Source organism: Alligator sinensis, unplaced genomic scaffold (genome assembly GCF_000455745.1).
Source record: "Alligator sinensis unplaced genomic scaffold, ASM45574v1 scaffold505_1, whole genome shotgun sequence".
In the NCBI taxonomy this organism is placed as follows: Eukaryota; Metazoa; Chordata; order Crocodylia; family Alligatoridae; genus Alligator; species Alligator sinensis.
This window is the reverse complement of record NW_005841940.1, coordinates 2,162,341-2,182,536: the sequence shown is the minus strand read 5'-3', so window position 1 is coordinate 2,182,536 and position 20,196 is coordinate 2,162,341. Positions and strand designations below refer to the sequence as shown.

Genomic DNA, 20,196 nt, shown 5'->3' with positions numbered 1-20,196 from the left:
TCTTTCAATCACCCTCTTGGATACTAGAGATCATGGACTAAACATAGACATTGGATTTTTGATACATTATAATCTGCCTGGCAACTGACTCCCCAGCCCAGTCCCTGGCTTCTTTACTTTTCATCCCATCCAGGAAGAGCACACACCAACTGCTGAAACTTCCTTAGCCTGATGAAGGGTTTTTGAACTCAAAAGCTTGCTTAATAACTATTCTCCAACTATTTGGGTTGGTCTAATAAAAGATATCAAATTCACCCAAGGAACCTTGTCTTGACTAAGGCCATACAGCAAGTCAGTATCAGAGCTAGAATTTGATCTCAAAGGTTTCTTTCTCTCAACTCCTGTGCACAAATTCCTAGGCAAAACTCATCCTGTCTTTTAGCTAGTGTAGTCATTATAAGCAGACAAAGTTGGAAACAGATACTGCAAATGATGGCTGTGATTTAACTGCACAATGCCAATTCCGTGTGGGCTGTTGTTTTTCCTGGTTCTTCTGGCTTTGGTTTCTCCTCCAGTGTAAACAGGAAATGAATAAAACATAAAGGCAACTCAGACTTGTGAAAAATTACAGATTGGAATGTAGAAAAAGTGCTGGAAGGAGGTTCAAAGTATTTGTCTCTTAATATAAAACTTTAAGATTGACAGAGAGAGTTGTTTCGTGACTGATTCCTGTTAAAGTCTAACCAAGACAAGAAGGCACTTGAACCACAAGATAAGGGCTATTACCAGGGGTAACCAAAGTCCATGCTAAGTAGCTGCACATATCAACCTACAGCCTCTGCAGCTGTCTATCTCAGAAGCTGAGCTAAAGTCTGACTGGGCACAGGCAATGTGTCCTGGACCCTTTCTCTCTCACAGGATGAGGGACCTGCTGTGTTCACGTCAAGGTTGAGCGACACAAACTGAAAACTTTTGTATCCACCATATCAAATTCACCCAAGGAACCTTGTCTGCCTGTATCCACCTTATGCATTTGGTCCACCACATGCTTAAGATCATATACATGGGGGTGCAGTCTGAGCAGAAGCCTGTTGAGAATGGCTGGGTTGCCATGTGGGTAGAGTTTTACCTGAATTAATTAAACGGCTTTAGATAATGTGCCAAGTGGGGAAGGAGGAAATGCCACACAAACCACTTCTACAGTACTGGTAGTTCCCAAGAGACCAGTCTACTCTGTGGCCTGACATTAAATACGCATGTTGGGAAAACACCTGTCTTTGCTTTGGCCCTGCCTACCTTATGTAAAGCTGTTGGGCCAAGGTCCATTTATGCTGCTGGGGCTATATAACAGGGGATCTAAGAGTGGTTGTCAATGTAATTTACATAGCATTACATTTGCACTATCCCACACACATTCATTCTAGATTTAATTTCCAGAGTGTTATAAGGGGACCTCAGTATAACTACTAGCCATTATTAGAATGGCTTCTAGGCACTACTGCCATCCTCCGATTCTCTGTCTTAAGAGCTATTTGCAGTAAATATGATTGCTTTTCACAAAAATTTCACCCATTCTTGCTACTAAGACAAATACTAATATTCTCTTAACGATATCATACATATCACAGTACATACAAGATGTACATAGCAGAATCACAAATTATTCTCATTCACAATCAGAAGCTGCTAACTCAAGGAAGAGTGTAAACAGTACAGATAAGCATTTGGCAAAGACAATGTTTGCTTGCCAGTCCCCTCAAACCATGCACAGGATGAGTTGCATCTTGTAACAGAGGCAGAATCAGTACCAGTGTCATGATTCAGCAAAACACTTAAATAGGCACATAACATCCAGCATACACTTAACTCCACTCAATTCCTGTGGGACTCTGGTACAGATTTAATCATTGTATGATTTGGTTTCTTCCTGGGATAGTAACCCTGATATTTGTAGGCACAAACAATAACAGGTTAAAACAGCTTGTCATCCCTTCCTGAAGTTATATAAGCACTTTTCTAGGGCTATAGCCCACACAGATCTTTGAAAAGAAATGTAGAACCAGAGTGTAGAAATCTTGGGCCTAGGAGGTGAAACATCAATCTAACTGCACAAACCACTCAGACTTGGAGCCTGTGGCCGGCCAGTGTCATCCAGTGTTATCAGTTGCTGTTGTCCTCATTAGGTGTTATTGATGTGTTGTTAGTGTCCAAGTCTCAGGAACTTTAGCACCAGCAAAAGTTGCAGCCAGGTGATCCCAACACCAAATTTGTCTTAAAGAATGACCACAGGTTTGGTTTGTGGCAAAGATTTGGCCAGATGTATCGCCTACAAGCACAGCTCTAACGCATTTTGACTTAACAAGTACATCAGACCAGAAGTTAAGGCATTTGTACCTGTAACAAGGTAGTTGGCACAACACCATGCAGGCTCTCCTAAGCCACTACAAAGTTTCCATACTTTCCAATTCTCTTTTTATAAAATGATCAAAAAAAATTATATATTGCATTCCATCCATATCCTGAATATCTCAAACCATCCTGTACCATGGGCTTGTTTCATATCCTGACCTGGGTGTTTCTGTTCTAGTCTCATCATACTGGTACTGGAGTATCCTACTTCATGTACAGCCATCACCCTTCTTATCTTCTGACAGGCATGTCCATCAGGCCCACATGCCATGTTTTGCTCATGTAAGGAGTTCATGCATTGGTCAGGCCTACTCTGGCCAATGCTTTAGCAAAGACTTTGTGTGAGCAGTATATATTGATCAATGTTCCAGTGAGGCCTACAGCTGTTTCCCTTAGGGAGAACATGACAAAAGAATGTAGAAGGTGAAAGGGTTAATGCATATAGGAGCATGTCAGCTGGTGTCAGCTCTTTGTGAGAGGACTGACACACAGACCAGAGTAACACATATGCCAGCTCTCAAAACAGAAGAAGACACACTGCAGTGCATCTGTCTGTACTCTACCCACTCTCTTTACCCATCTGTCTTTATTCTCATTCATTTAGCAACTGTACAGAACACCATAGCATCACAATGTACTTTACATAGTGAGCAAAGGCAGATATTGCTTTAAGGACCTTGTAAGCTGAAATGATCTGATTTTGCTAGAGAACACCCGTATCTAGCACCACAAGTATGCAGACAGATAGAAAGCTCTCGTCTTATGGAATAAGCGACAAAAGAGGACCCATGATATTTGATGCCCTTAATCCTGTCCTGGATAGAGTAAGGGCTGATGAATGTAAGCCCTACACATGATCCTATTGCTTTCTGGACTTTGCCTTTTGTTTCATCAGGCATGTGAGAATCCCTCATACAGCACAAAACAGAAATGGTAACACCCTGGCTGCCTCTAAAGCAAGTGGTGGTGCCAGGTTCACCTGCAACGGCCACAGCCGGGCCAGAGAACTGCAGCCCAGATGAGAGGGCCACTGTGGTGCTATACACTACAGTCCATCTGGCAGGCCTGTCTGCACAGTGCAACAGCCCCATCTTGTTATCCATACTTATTGCTGTTGTTTCTGTTGCCAGTAGGGGAGTGCAGATCTCTTTACCAACAGTAATTTGATCTCTGGGGAGGACTTTGCAGCAAATTGTTTGCCAGGGCTGTGCTTAGCTGGCAGGGAGCATGCTAGTCCCACCTGCACTGCAGAGCTAGAGGAGAAATGGAAATGCTAGAGTACAACCTGTCTTCAGCTCCGTACTGTCAGCTGGCAACTTTTGCTGATACTCCCCCTGGTATTCCCAAGCAGTGTGAAAGAGTACACAAATGCAGGTGCTAACATTGCCTTGCTCTCCTTGGGCCCTGGACAGACATTGGCATCTGTGAAGGATTCTTCTGACCTCAGCCTCTTGAGGTGAAAATGCAGAATGGGCAGAGGGCTTAGTGACCAGACCTTGCACACTCCCAAGAAATGCATCAATCCTCATGGAGGCCTCCACACTTGCTTGCCACTCATGGCAGCTCCCTCAGTTCTGTGACAGCCAAGACCCAGCCAGTAAGTGCCACCAGGTCCCTCCCCAGGGGAGCGACCTCTATGGGGTGAGGTGGGGAGGGCAGGGAAGCATTTGTGTGTAGTCAGTGGGGCTTGGTGGGATGAGGTATAGGACAGGGCCTGTCTCAGGGGCCCCTCCACAAGAGTGCCTTCCTCCGGACTCTGGTAGAGAAGGAAGTCATGCTGGTCAGGAAGCGCTCCCACAGTCTGTGGCCCCGCTACAGGGGCATTTGAGGCTACTTACAATGATTCTCAACTAGTGTGTCATGGCACCCTGGGGTGCCGTGAGATCATTTTAGTATTCACACTGTTAGGTGTGCACACATGATTCACAAGGTAAACTCAGAGATTTCAAACAGGAATCCATAGTGTCAAAACCATTCTGACCTGCCATGGTCTTTCTAAGTTCTTTGCAACAGAAGAATTGCTCTATTAATTTTTCTGTAGTCAAGAAACAACTGAAACAATCACTTGTAGACAAGTGCTGACATTTTCCAAGGGTGGCCTTGAATCTACTGAGGGGGACCTTGAGTCTTAAAAGGTTGAGAACCCCTACACTAGTATGTCCAATGGTATGGGCTTCTAACATGCCTGTGGAGAATATGGGAACATTGTGTAACATTTTTAAAAAGTCACCATGTGTGCCTCAGTCTCTCCACTTCCTGTGTGTGCTGTTATGCTCTGTGGGGGTAAATCAAATTAACTTCCATCCTTCAACTAGGGGAGAGTGAGCTGTGATAGATGCCTGCACATAGCTAGCTAGTGTGAAATGGGCCATCAAGAACTGAATGAGGCCAGTCCACTGAGGGAAGAAAACTCAGACAGACAATGGCATCCCCAGGGACTGGGGATTAACTTTTAATGACTGAGACCCAGGAGTGGGGAAACAAAGAGACAGCAGATGGCAGAGACTGTTTTTTTCAAGGGCATCAAGGGAGAGACAAACAGAAAGACCAGGACAGGCAGAGAACAAAGCATAAGGATGGACAGAGAGAGACCGCATGGATTCCAGAAGAACGTGGCCAGCAAGGCCTGTTGCTCTCACTGATACAGACTCTGTCTTATATTTGGCTTGGTCATTCTGATAGGGTTGCCAACTCTGACTGAAGCTGTTCCGGGAGATTTTTTTCCCAACATGACTTAATGTCATTAATTGTACTGTTCAACCCGTTCATAATATCAATCTCCCGGATTGCTTTCTAAGTCACCAGGAGATCGATGCCCATTCTGGTAGACTCCCAGCCAGTCCAGGAGGGTTGGCAACCCTATGTTCTGACCCAAGGCATGCTGGCTTGGGCTGCCAAAGCTGCCTCCCTCCACACCTTAATTTGTGTTTTTTCTCAAAACTCTCCCTAAGCAGCTGAGTTAATTTGGGCTTGCTGCTGTGGCCATGGAGACAGGCAGCAGTCTCTGACCCAAAGGCCTGAAGGAGTCATGCCATTCATTCTTATATAGCAGCCACGCCTGGGACTGTCCTTCAGGAGCACTAGAAAGACTGTATAAAGGGCAGCATCTCAAGGCAGAACCACTGCAAAATCTGTGACAGCCTTATACCTGAGCCTGATACTGAGCTAAGACCTCAGCACTAGGCCCAGTATGTACAAGCATAACACACATAACATGGAGCACACATAGAGCACGTGGCTACATACCACACCCTCATGCACAGCTTCTTTGTTTGATGTATTTAGGCTCATTAATTATAGTTTTCTTTTATGGAAAATCTGTTATGCAAAGGTAAATTATGTTACTCTTACCTTATTAACATCACACCTGTAATTTCCCAACTACTATTTACAGCGAGAGAGAGAAGCACACTATAATTAAGGCTGGGAGGATGCCATCATTCAAGGTGGATACCCTCGCTAGAATGTGGCTAGCTATAAAGAACTATAAGGTGCTTCCTTGTACCTTCATGAGGAAAAAAGTTGGACTGGATTTGAATTTAGCAACTAACCCTGCCTTCAGCTCAAGTACCATCTCTCATTCCTTCACACCCACAGCAGTATCCAAAGCAAAACACCTTGTCAACACTGGAAATGGCCTCTCCCTGCCAAATGCTGCCCTCATTTACAGCTAGACAATGCTACTGGTTTTCTATTTTGGCTGTAGACTAGAAGCTAGAGGCCTGAGCTGAGTGTGGGGGTTTCTCTTCCTGTCTCTGCCCCTGAGGGACCTGGGACAAGTCATTTTGCCCACATGTGTATCATGGAGATATATGAAGCTCTTGGAGCTCTCCTCATGAAGAGTGCCATAAAAGAGACAACTGGGTGCTGGAGAGGAAGACCTCTGCTGATGCTATATGGTTCCCCACTACTTTAGATCTTCTGGAGGCTTGGACAAGTTAAAGTGCCTATTGGACAGGGGAGATTATGAGATCTGAGAGGGATCATGGAGAACAAAGGGGGTGACCTGGTGGCTACCTATAAGTATAGAAGGGGTGTACATAAGGATCTGAGGGAATCTGTTCACCTGAGCACAAGTGTCAAACTGTCACAAACTCCTCCAAGGCTAGACATAAGGAAAAACTTCTTTACTGTCCAAGCCCCCAAGGCCTGGAATAGACTCCCTCCAGAGGTGGTGCAAGCACCTACTCTGGACTCATTTAAGAAACATTTGAACGCTCTATCTTGCTGGGATACTTTGACCCTAGCTGACTTCCTGCCCCTGGGGCAGGGGGCTGGACTCAATGATCTTCCGAGGTCCCTTCCAGCCCTAATGTTCATGAAATCTATGAAATCTATGAATTATCAAGAGGATGATATAAAGGCAGTAAGAAACCTGTATCATGGTACCATGCAGGTGTTAGGGGAACCATCAAAGAGGCCTCAGCAATTGCAGATGAACTAATGTATTTCTTTGCATCAGAGTCGATCACAGAAATACACCTATTCTGAGGTTATACTTTCCAGACAAAAAGGGTAGGGCTTCATCAGAGATAGAGAGATCAGCAAAGAGGTGATGAAACACCTTGAGAAACCAGGACCCATTCCTCCAAGCATTCGCTAAAGGGCATGGCACTTGCTGCTCTGAATAGCTCACTGTACGTCAATAAGACCTCACGCACAGTAAAACAAGGCCCTGATTCCAGGAAGCCTGTAACCACATTTTCAGAGTGGGTTTAAGTCCCAGTGAAACCAATGGTGCTTTCCCAAATCAGTGAAACTTGAGCACACACTTAAGTATTTCCTAAATAGGTATCCTCTCCTTGTGAGATCAGTGATTCCAACTACAACAAATCACCAGAACCCAACAGCCTGCCTGTGAGAACCATGAAAGCAGCAGCATAGGAAATTACTGAAGGATCACTAAACCCAGAGTTTAGCGGGTAGCCTATTTTGTAGTTTTATAAAGGGTTAATAAGGGCAGTGAAACTGACTATACATTTTTAGGCAGTTAGTCTTAAAATACTGAGAAAAATAAGTGAAAAATTATTCAACAGGATCCTCAAGGGAAACTTACACAACACTTCCCAGAGATGAGCCTATGAGCTCCATTTCATCAACCTCCTGGATACTAGAGATCATGGACTAAACATAGACATTGGATTTTTGACACATTATAATCTGCCTGGCAACTGACTCCCCAGCCCAGCCCCTGGCTTCTTTACTTTTCATTCCCTCCAGGAAGACCACACACCAACTGCTGAAACTTCCTTAGCCTGACGAAGGGTTTTTGAACTCGAAAGCTTGCTTAATAACTATTCTCCAACTATTTGGGTTGGTCTAATAAAATATATCAAATTCACCCAAGGAACCTTGTCGACAGGATTATGACACTCGACCTATCAGTTCAATCTGATAGGACCAAACCAGCTTCTATGAGGGCTATTAAAGGTACTTAATAACCATGGGCCGTGAGATAAACACCAGTCCTGGATTAAAAGATAGGAAATAAAAGAGTATAGGAAGGAACATCCAAAATGTGGCAGAGAGAGAAGTTCAGAGTGAGGTGGCCTATGGATCAAAAAGAGGTGAACATTTATTAATGATCTGGAAGTGGGAGCATTAATTAGCACTTAGATTTGTGAAGATCAAGGGAAACTTTGCAAGGAGCTGTTAAAGGTATTATATGATGGATGGCAGATGAAACCCAGCATGGATAAGCACACAGTAGTAATGCCAGATGGAAAGAGTAATGCAAAGTCCCAGTGCACACTGGTGGGGCTGGATCAGTGGCATTTTTCATCTAGATCTGAAACAGTGGCACAAAAATTTCTCTCTTTAAATCTGAGGAAAAAATGCAGCCCAAAACTGTGGCAGAAACACTGACACATGCCATGAAAACCATGATGGTTCCTAATTCACTTCCTTTAATTTACAGTTTATAAATTAAATGTTGTCTTGTAAAGGGGAAAGGATATTTCTCTGAAAAAGATAAAGACGAAAGAGGCAGAATCAGGGATGAGAACACATAAATCCATCAACAACCACTGGAGCGCAGCGCTGAAAAATAATGACATAACTCAGCATGGGCAGTCTATGCAGGGAACAGTATAACATAAGGACTGTGCTGGGAACCCTGTACTCTTGTTTAAAAAACAAAGAGTTTTGCAGTCTAAGGCATTGACATGGGAAGAGCTGCTGGGAGATCAGTGTGGAGCAGAAATTAAATCTAACCAGACAGTACAATTCAAGATCAAACCAAGGTAGGTAATTTCATTTATTAAAACAGGCACCTGTGGCTGGAATTCTCAGACTGTGTGAAGGTAATTTAAGAGCTAAAAAGCAAAGATAAGAGCTGCCACTGAAAATAGCTCTTCCTAATTCCAGCAGTGTGGTACTATCCTGGTCACTTCAGCTATGTGTGCTGTTAGTAAAGTACCTGCAACCTCACATTATACCAATGCTCTTCCCCTTTCCATCTAGCCCTACAAACACACCTGGACACATACAAACATACCTGGAACAAGGGTTGATTTCCCATGCAGTCTGTGTGGCATTTCATAGGTGTTTTCAGCACATCACTTCACAAGCAGTTTGTATGATGTCCCTCCTTGCATAGAAAGGAAAGTTCTTCAGAGCTACTTCCTTCGGTCTGCTCTCCTGTAGGTAAAAGTGTCTTAAATAAGTTGCAATTCCTTTCCTGGGCGCTAGATGGCATGTGCTCTGAGTTGTAAGAAATTTAAAGGTGACCTGCAATGTTCTGAATGAAAGAAGGTAATATATCAAAGGCCTCCCCCATGAGACAGGTTAGAACAGGACATTCTGTACAACCAGGTCCGAATTGCCTTTGCCCTGTCCCTTGCATGGCTGTTTGCACCTATGTAAAGCAGATGTAATACACTATTCAGCACTGGCATTATGATGGAGGACTAGGGTCAGCGAGACAGAACCCCATAGGTTAGGCACTATACAAACACAGAACAAAATGAGTTTCCTGACCCAAAGAGCTGATGATATAAGCAGAGTTTTTCACCTACTTTGTGCTTGTGTAAATGACTAAACAAAGTGCCAGACAACAGAGAAGAAGGCCAAATTGCCTTTGACTTTGTTTCAAGTTTCCTGAAGTGAGACTGGCTGCTTGCCCACACTGCCACATCCCAACCTGCCTTGTGCTATGATGTCACAGCTGTCATGCGATACTGCTGGTGGGTGGCATTTAAACATAATCACCCCACTTCTGGAAGGCTGGGTTCCCCATCAGCTCGCCAGGCTGGCTGCCAAGGAACTGGATGTGCAAATGGCAGGTTCCATGAGAACAAAATTGAAAGCACCACATTCTTGGGAAATGTGTTGATTTCAATAAATTAGCATTTTCCAATGGAAAAAGTGTTCTATCAGAAAATTTTCAATCAGCCCTAAACGCAAAAGGCATTCCCTTAGCACTGAAGGAACCCAGCCATTAGCTGTGGCATTTCATAGCGTAGCTGCAGAATGCTGTACAGTCTGTGTGTGTGTGTGTGTGTGTGTGTGTGTGTGTGTGTAACTTCACAACTATTATGCAGAATATGCCAACATCAGAGCAGTTGGGTGTTCATGGCTGTGCTGTACTAATAAAGGGGGAAGAATTAATCTACTTCTAACTGGCTCAGATCTGTTTGACCCATTTCAGGAAATGGCACAAGCCCACCAGGAGGAAAGAGAAAAGTGCATTGACACTAGTGCTTGAGGTAACAACTTTCTTTCCTCCCAAAAATTTAAATTACTAATGAATGATTTTTAGCAATGGGTGCTACAGGGCACGTGTGGCCTGAGACACAAAAAACAACAGAAAAGGGCAATGTATTTTTATAGCCTGCCACAAAGAGGCAGTACATGGGCTTCTGTTATTCTAAAACTAAAAATGTACTTTACTCCAAAGGTTTGCACAGTTAATGTAGCTGCTGAGTGTCATATGTTCTGACAGGGTGTTGAGAATGGGCTCTGTGCATGGCATTGCTGTGGAAAGTGTGCACAAAGGGGATGCTAATACAAATGGAGCTAGCTCTGAATAGTGCAAGAGGCTTTGCTGGGAAAAGGCCTGCAGAAGAGACTCATCCCAACCAGGGCAGGGAGTGGAATCCCACATGGAAATAACACATTTCATGCTCCAGCTAACAGCATCAACGCTGCAAACCAAGGGGAGCCATGGTTCACTTACCTTCATGGTTCTGTGGTGGTTTAAAAACCCACTTAGCAAATGCTTCTGGGTATCCTGCACAGGAGACAAAACGTAAGACTTGGAAGAAAACAGGATCCTACTGCTGATAGCAGGGGCCAAATTTAACACCCTTGAAAGCAGGCACAACCCCTTTGGTTCCAATGGAGTTTGCTCCAGCACTAAGTGTGGCTCAGTGTCTCTAGTCTCTCTAAGCAAGAGCGTCAGGGCCAGAACTCAGGATGCAGGATTTGGCAGCTGCACACAATTTAGGTGACTAAGAGCAGGCTCAGCTGACTGGAGGATGTATGGGATCTATGGAATGACAGTACAGAAGTACCAGAATTAACCCGTTGAAAGATGGCATTTATACACAAGGTTTGGGGACCAGTTTTAATGCTTCAATGAAGCACTTCTGTGCTTTCTCCCAAACTGGCTCTCAGACTTGGGGCAAGGTTCCTGTACACACCCACAAGGCTTCACCGCCCTCCTCCCAGCCCCACCTTAAAAGCTCCTTTTGGCTGTGACACCTACAAAAAACTTGACAATGCTCCAGCACTGGGGCAGCTAAGCCCAGCCCTTATGTACCAATATCGTCCTAGTTTCCTGTCTGTTCCCCTATGCATCTGTCTGCACTTGTCCATTGTCTCTGCTCTTAGGGTTTGCTCTGTGACAAGCCCCCTGCCAGCAGACAGCTACTGCCACAGGGAAGAGGCCAAAGCATGGCCTTGCCCCTGCAGCCTTTAGCAGCCAGCAGTGTCAGCCAGGACCACAATGCATACTGGGGCAGAGTCGCTGAGACTGCAGCTGCCAGCAGAAAGTGCAGGCACACCTACACATGCTTTCTGGAGGGCTCCCTGTAGTGACAGAAGCCTTCTGTTGTTTGCAAGACAGGCCTGGCCTTGCTCTGTTGGTAGGAAGAAGAGGTGCCACTGCCAATGAGAAGCTGCAAGCATGGACACATTCACAGCTTTGTTGACAGAACCTGAGTAGGATAGACCAGGCCCTAGCCTGGGGGTGGGTTGGGGGGTGGCAACCTATGAGCCATGGGCTGGAGCTGGTCTGCAGAGCTGTGGTTTCAGCAGCATTTGTAGTGGGGACTGTGCTCACACTGCATTGTAGCCAGGTGCCCAGAGCTTCGGCAGAAGGAAAAGCTCTCCTTGTGCTGTGCTGCAATCAGCATGGGCTTTGGCTAAGAGGGGTGAGGAACTACCTCAGATCCATGCTGGGTCACTCCAGCCCCAACCAGAATATGTTGCTGACCTCTGCCCTAGAATATCAGACTTCTGGAGGGAGAAACCATCTTTTTGTGCTCTGTTTGTACAGCCCCTGACACAATGGGGCCATGGTCCTTGACTGGGTAGTACAGCAATAAAAATCTGCAGGGGCAGTTATGCTGTAGTGGACAGTGGTGCTTGCTGCACCTGCAAAGCAGAGTTGCCAGCATTCTCCAAATGCAGCCCTGACAAGGAACAGGTGGGCCATGACTTTGCCCTCACCCCATTGAAACATGCCCCTCTGGGGCTCCTGGCACTGCTGGCAGAGATACCCAAGTGTCCCTTTGGATCTCAAAGTGCCTGCAAACAAGTTAGGGCTGCTACTGCTGGGGATCTCTTCTCCCCCATGCAAGGTGCCCACACTGTGCCTACAATTTAGTTGTATGTTAGGTACATGCCAGGAAGGAAAATGAGCTATTTAAGCTATTTAATCTTGGCACATGAGCAAATGGATATAAACTGTCTAAAGGTCCATTTCAAGTGCAAAATAAGAGCCTGGTTTTGAACCATCAGAAGACTGAAGCTTGGGATAATAACATGCCCATTAGGCATACTGAGGAGAAAGAAATTGCAGAGTTTAAGACAGAGCTGGATTTGTTTACACTATGATGTGGTGCCTGCAATAGCAGGGAATTGGACCCACACAGTCCTATAGTCCATGTTCTTGGGAAAGAGGGCACTGGGGTGCATATTAGCTCCCACAGGGTCTGCCATGTGGAAAGGAGTCAGTCCATTGCTCTGTATGTTCCAACCCCAAATCCCACACTCTCTGCTCCCTTCCTCTGCTTCAGGGGAACTGGGAGTCATATGAAACTTCCTTCTAGGTGAACCTCCATTGCTTCTTTATGATAAGTAAAAAAAGACACAAGAAGGATTTTTTCTCCTGGTTTTCCCCCTTGTCAGTATCAAGAGTGCCAGCTACATTTTTCCCTGCCTTTACCAGAAGACCTATGATCTGTCTCAGGAGATGTGTAAGGTGAACTCTCGAATCAACTAAGACATCCTTTATCCCAAGTGGAAGTAGTCACTGAAGTAAAAAATGGGCCGATAGAGAACAGATGGCTTTTAAATATCCCTACCTTGTTGAGTGGCTTAATTATTTCTCTGTTGGCACTTGTGATCTCACCATTCCACTAACACTCCAGACATCCTCAAGTCTTCTAGCCTAGACACAGCTCAAATGTCTAAAGAAAGAAAAATGAAACTGAGGCCATTTCAAAGCACTAGAGCAAGTAACCAAAGGGCACAGGTCCAATGTCTTCCCCCTGTTGGCAGATCATCTTGGATAACCTTAGTTTCAGGAGTTCAGTAAACCCCAGGGAAGTACAACCGGAGAGTGAAACTGCTACAAATCCAAAGGCATGTGCAACATGCAGGGAGTGCCTGCACATGGCCAATGCACTGTCTTTCCCCAAACACTGGTTCCATTCAGCACAATTCCTTCCAGGCCCAATTGTTAGACCAAGAGGTTTCAGAAGAGCTCATTCTGCTTCACTTACCAACATCAGACCATGGTTCCTTTGGTTACGGAGCTATATGTGATGCATGAAAACAATCAACAGGTTTCTTCTGCCTTGTGAAACATTTAAGAAAGAGCATTCTAGAGCCTAGCCTAGAAATATAGATCAGCAATGGAAAACCCCTTTAGATGAGGAGTTTTCACCTGCAGGTGTGGAAGGGACCTCCCTCTAAAATCTTCCCAGTCCTTAGAGGAGATACTTCAGAAAATGCTTTCATCCTCAACTCTGCAACTTTGAGCCCCTATTGTTATAAGGTATCCAGGTTGTAGCCATATTGGTCTAGAGGAAAAGGCAATCGGGACTGGTAGTAGAGATGATACCTTTTATTAGACCAACAAGATTTTTGCAGATTGAAGTTCTTCCTACAATCTTTTCTCCAATGCCTGATGAAGGGTTTTTGTGCCCGAAAGTTTGCAACAAAATAATTTTTTTTTGCAAAAATCTTGTTGGTCTAATAAAAGGTATCATCTCTACTACCAGTCCTGATTGCCTATTGTTATAAAATATTTATTAGGTTTCTTTTCTTATCTTATTGAAGTTTCTTCAAAGAAATGATCTCCAGATATTGAGGGAGAGAGAAATGGATTGATTGAGAAGAAATAAAGTCAGCTAGTCCTGTTTCCAGCCTGCAATGAACCACAAAAAGGTTGATATGGCAACTAAGATACTGAGAAATCCCTACACAAAAGTGCCTCTGATGAGAAATGTTATTCAGCCTTTTCTGGAGGTCTCCACCTAGGTTGGAAGGTCTTAGATACATATGCAGTTAATGTGTACAATCTAACTATGGGATCTCTCTCCATCTATCTATCTGGCTTTCAAAAGCACCCATCATAATGCTGTCTTGGCACAGAAAATTCACCCCCAATTCTGTCCAAGGGGATAACAATCTCCAGCCCTGCTCTTGATGTAGGACCCTGGCTCAATGGCTTGGTAGTACATAGTCCTCAAGCTGGTCATCTATATGGAGGCAAATTTCACCCCTTAGCCCTGCAGCTGTTCATAAGATTAGCAAGGTGGGGAAGTCTGAACATGAGGAGTCCCAGATCAAGGGCAGAGGGGAAGAGCTTCACTGTGGGTGTAGAATGGGGAATCCTCTCCTCCCTTTTCAGGGAGCCTATGTCAACCATCAGGACTGTCCCTTGCTAGTCTGGGTACACGGCTGACAAACCAGATTTAGCTAATCCAGGACTATTTGCTGGGGCATGCTGGGTCAGGAGAGGGCGTCTTGTGAGCCTCTGGAAAGTATTATAAGGCTGTCAGGAAGATGAGTTTAAACTGGTTTAGTCCAGCTGGTACAACCCCTCCCCTGTGCACTCTCTTGGGCTTTTATCTGTTTTGCTGAAGTCAGCTGACAGTAGGTTTAAACACAACTGAAATGAACTGCTCTCAAACTGAATTAAGCCAGTGCACATAGGGCTTTGCATTATGTAACTTCATGTAAAAAAAACAACTTAAGTTCCAAAGGATGCTGTTTTCTCCTGGAGTTGAGGCTTGAGTGACTTCAGTGTCTGTTAAATGTCAGGAACACTTGAATCAAAAAAACAGCCTGGCTGAACAGCCAGGAGCAGAGGAGGGAAAACGAGGCTTCTCTTACAAGGCACATAGGAACCCCATCTGCAAAGGGGCAGGGGTTTCATTTGCAAACAAACACCAGCAGCTATGCTAACAACAGAAGACGCTACCTTCCTGAGTGGGCTCGTAGTTGGAGAGGGGATTTTGTCTGAGAGTCTGGGCATGGTCTTGTCTGTCCATTCAGCATTAATTAGCTGACCAAATCTAGGATGAGTTCAACTGTACTAGAGGCAAGTGACAGTCAGTGTTTGGAAGGGCCTGAGTAGAAGTGCTGCACCAGAGGCATTGTTCCAGGGACATCTCCTGGCACCCCATGACTGGAAAGGGTCATGTCCTGGCATCCGTGTTCTGAGCTTTTACAGGACAAAATAATCTAGCACCATGGGTTCCCATTCTGACTGTTCCCTTGGATGCTGGCATCATACATTTCCACTACTGCTGCAGTTAGTACCACTGTCCAGGGTTTATTTGAAAGGCTGTTGTGAGGATGATTTTTTCCCTCCTAACATAATATAAATCCTCACTACAAAGCTGTGCTTAGAGTTAGCTGTTTCAAGTAACAGGCCAGCTGACAAGGTCCTTCCAGAGTGGATGGGGCCAATACTGCTGTAGAAATGTTAACCCAAATGTGGGAGGCAGACACCCACCGCTTACTGCTGGTTAAATTACTTCATATCTATAAATGGGTCACTGTGTATATAGGAAGGTTCCCTGTGAGCAGTTCATGGTTAAATGCTATGTGTCACTGGAAAGGGTCTACAATTTGTCTTGTGCTTGCAGTTGTGTCTCACATTTTATGTGACTTTAGCATCACAAATTTATCACTAATAGGCACTTTGGAGGCCAACAAACCAGTCTTTTGGGTGCATTAGCTACAATTTGATTATTTTGCATGGAATTAGCAGAATTTCACTCATAACCAGTTAGTCTAACTCCATCATTTCTGAAATCTAACAATTGCACACTGAACAGATGTACTCCTCAGGCAGGGCAGGCAGCACCACAGTGTTTAGGAGGTCGTGTGGGCTGCAAAGGGAGCCTCAGCTGTGAGAGCAGGAAGAAGCCTTAAGAGTTCATGAATATTACATGGGACATGGCTGGAAGCACTCCATCTAGTCCAAAGTCCCAGCTGCATCTCTGCATGGAGCTGTCACTGTAACTAGCAGGAACCCAGGTCTGGAGAGAGGAGCTCTGCAAGCCTTTAGTCCAGCTGATGCTAGCAAGGATGGCCTCCTCACTGCCCTGCACCTCCCCACTCCAGATGTATCAGACCTCCCTTCTCCAAAGCATGTGCTGCCATAGGGGTGCCCCACTCCTTCCCTCCAAACTCCGTCATGCTGCACAAGTGGATCCTTCATTTTCTAATTCATGAATCACCATGAGAACCAGGAAGATTCTCCCCTAGCTCTGAAACCTGTGCCGCCATGGAGAGTATCCCCATCATGCCTTGAAAGATTTCTCCACCATGCACCTCCATCTGCAATGGGGGAATCTCCCATTTTCCCCCAACACCTAGGAATACCCCCAGCCCACCTCACCTCAGTCCAGTGCTGCTTTGCTTTCCTGGTGCATTTGCATGTATATGTGCTAGCATGAAGTGTCCCCAGATACCCCTTCCCCCAAACTACCCTCTTCTGCTCTGTGGCCAAACTGCAGGCACCTACTTTACCTGCTTTCAGGTGCATGGGTGGGGAGGCTCAGGGGCAAATTTAGGGGAGATTCATCAGTGCAGTCACACCCCCTTTGGCTGCGCTGCTTGTGAGCCTTTTCTTTGCTGAATCCAGTAAGGAGGGAGAAGGAAAGGAAGAGTCAACAGCAGCAGCATTCACCCCTGGTCTCCAGACCCATGTGAAAGCAGCAGCTTTGGCCAACTCCTACCCTAACTGAGGAGTGAGCATGGCTCCCTACTCACGGAGAGCCCTGGCAGCAGCCCACACTGACCAGGCAGCGAGCTCAGAGCTCACTGCACATGTGTGGCACAGCCAGAGTGGGGAGTACAATCCTATTGCCCCCTGCCTGGACCTGCAGCTGGATAGGGTCATTGGTCAGAGAGACAGGAGAGAAGTCCATAGTTTAACTCATTGGCTGCACCCAAAGCAACAAAATACACACTTCTCTCTTGGTATATCTGGCTACCTGTGACAAGACAAAGCAAGTCTCACCTACACTTGGCTGGGGAATTTGGCAGAGAAAAGTGATCACACTAGAAGCAGAAGTCTCTCTGAATCCACCATGCTCTCTAACTCCCTCCTGTTTAGCTACCTGTAAACACGTACTACCTGTACTGCAAAAGCTGTTACTAGACTGCTAGATGGTTTAACCACTCCATCTGTGTTTACTACTGTCTACCAAACTTCCACTGTACTCAGCACTAGTGAGGCTTCATCTGAAGAGCAGTGTCCAGTTTGGGGTACTGTACTGCAAGAAAGATGTAGACAAATTGAAAGGAGTCCAACAAACAGCAACAAAAATGATTAGGTGTCTGCAAAATGTATGAAAAAAGGTAGGAAGAACTGAGATTATTTAATTGGAAGAAGCGAAGACGTGTGGGGGGGGACTTGGTAACAGTCTTCAAATACATGAAGTGTACTTATAAAGACGATAGTGACAGACTACTCTCTGTGGCTGCCAGGGACAGCACAAGAAATAATGTCTTAAACTGCAGCAAGGGGAATTTGAGTTAGAGATTAGAAAGAAACTCGAGCAGAAGATGGTGGTATGCTTTCGCATTGTTTGTCACATAAGTACCCCGAGTAAATACAAGCGTGTGACAGGATGACTGGTGGACCCTGTCCCTTTAAGATGGCAAGCAACCTGAGAGGCAGCTTGCAGGTGTCGAGGAGATCTAATTAGAGATTCGTCTGACCAGAAGAGGGCCAGACTTGAGACATACAAGCCCTGGGCCTGAGACGGTTAGGCAATCTGACCTTGGGAGCTCTGAAGAGAGGAACTCCTGGCAGCAAAGCAGCAGGGCTCCTGAATGGATGGCAGCTGGGTAAGCAACTCTGCAAGTCTAGGGACAAGGGGTAGTTAACTAGGGCAGAGAGAAAGGCTTGTTTATGCAGGCAGGTGGCCTTTATTTTATGTTCCCAGAGAGCATAAGTGTTTTTATTAAGTTGCACTGCTGGTTCAGCCTTGAGCCCTGCTGGAGCAGGCTCAAGGCCTACTCAGAGAACCAAAAGCCCAGAGAGGGGCTGCATGTGGGATCAGGGGCTAGAGGACCCAGAGAGGTCCATGAGCCCAAAGAGGGACTGATCATGGAACCAGAGGGTCTGTGAGCCCAAAGGAGGAGCTGTAGCCAGAGACTGCCAAGGCTAGGGAGCCTGGCGATCCCAACTAGACCAGGAGCAGGACCAGAGCCCAGGAAGGGCCAAAACTCCAAGAGGGACCACAGCAAGAGACCAAGTCCAGGGAGGACAAGTTGCTCCAGAGAGCCTGGAGGTCTCAACTGGCCTGAGGATGGGGCCAGAGCCCAAGAGGGGCTAAACGTCCAGGAGGGACCACAGCCGGCCTGAGCTGGGGAGCCTAGAGATCTCTACTGGCCTGGGAGTTGAGCCAGAGCCTAGAAGGGGCCAAAGGTCTGAGAGGGGCCACCACTAGAGGCTGATAGGATTGAGGACCTGCAGGCAGGGAGGCTGAAACCTAGAAGCCAGGTTCGGTCCCATGGGCCTGCCCTACAGCATAGAAGGCCCAGTGAGAGCATAGGAAGATAGTGAGAGTATAGGAGGGCAATAAAGCCAAGACCCCTACATAGTGAATGATGGTGCAATAACACTTGTGAGGTATGGGGCATGGTGTAGGGGTAGACGGAGCCATGCAATCAGCCCTTAAGGCAATGACCACAGACACCTGGTGATCACTAGGATGTGACCAGGTCTGGAAAGTCCTGGGGCAGTCTTCCGTATATAAACATAGACACATCAAGGCATGGCAGACAAGAGAAGGGGTGACTGCCCAAAGACAGCAGAGTAGGTAAGGGCTGAATTGACTCCAAGGGCTTCACAGCCACCCCTGGCTTCACGACCCTGTTATAAACCATAGATGGATATCAAGTATGGTGCTGAACCTAGCAATTAGCCATACTTAGGCCAACCAGGAACCATCCAAAATCACCCAGGTCGACAATACCCACACACCCAGATTTAGCCAACATAGCCTGCAGTGCCCCTTCCTAAGCTAGCCTTGGGATGGCTTCCTCCCAGCCTACCAGAGGAGGCATGAGGGGAAGGGAGTGAAAGCCTAGTGAAGCAGTGTAGGGATGCAGTTGGGTGCCCAGGGCATGAGGCTGTGACGATTTCCGGTTGTTGTTGCCATGATCACAACTGCGATTGTGTAGCTGCCACCAGCATTTGCTTTTTTTTGCACCCCGCCACTTGGACCACTCTGCCAAAGAGCCAGTTCCTCCCCAGGAGCAACCTCTGAGGAGCCAACCACACTTACACCCTCACCAGCCAGTTTCCAGGCAAACAAAAGATGATGCTGTGAAACCATGAAGCAGCCAGATCAGCGTTTGGCCAAGCCACCTCTCCAGATTCCTGATCTCCTTTCCCTTCTAAAGCCCTAAATTAATCAATTACATTTCCTGTCCAGCCAGGACAGTACAAAATGTAACCTTCTTCATAACAAGAGTCAAATATAATTAGCATTGTCTTCCAAATCTAGCTGGACCAGCATACAAATCAGGACACACACAGTGAGAGTGTGTGTGTGGGTGTGTGCGTGTGACTGTCTTCTCCAAGCAAGGGGTAATTGAAATTGCAGTCACAACACAAGCACCCCAGGACAGGATAGGGAAGGGCTGGGGAGAACAAACAGAAAACAAACTGAATTCTGTTTGCAGTAAAATAGCACTGCTGTCTCCGCAGGGAGTACTGAGGCTCAAGGCACTGTCTAACAGGATAGGGAGAAGAGGACAAATGACACTACAAACTGTAGACAGCCAACCAGTGGGGTAAGGGAGGAAACCATAGGGCACAGACCCCAGTTCCTTGTTTGTATTTGCCCCAGCCCCATGACTGTTGCAGGACATAGTGTGGGAAGAAACGGTACAAACATCATGTCCCTTGATAGCTTGAAAAGCACTGCACTGAGATCAACTCTCCCAGCCACCCAAAGAGGTAAGCAAGGTTGATTATCCCCTTTGTACTAAAGGCAAGACTGGCACACCAGAGCTCACTGATTCTAACCTTGAGTTCTACCTACCTAGTCCATATGGACTAACAGAAGAAAACTGGGACTGAGCCACAACTGCCACAGACCATCCAGGGGCTGCAAACAGGAAGGACTTGCACAGCTGAATTTG

At 46.1% G+C, this 20,196-nt stretch overlaps 1 protein-coding gene across 3 annotated transcripts in view; it reads right to left on the bottom strand.

The window, feature by feature from the left end:
* Positions 1 to 8,978, bottom strand: part of GGT1 (gamma-glutamyltransferase 1) — a 66,459-nt gene extending 57,481 nt beyond the window's left edge. The window contains exon 1 of one of the 3 annotated variants that reach the window (XM_025199328.1): positions 8,846 to 8,978. The gene's annotated coding sequence lies outside the window, so the exon portion shown is untranslated. The remainder of the gene's footprint in view (positions 1 to 8,845) is intronic. The other 2 variants (XM_025199324.1, XM_025199326.1) reach the window with 2 other exon arrangements.
* Between the last annotated feature and the right edge of the window lie 11,218 nt (positions 8,979 to 20,196).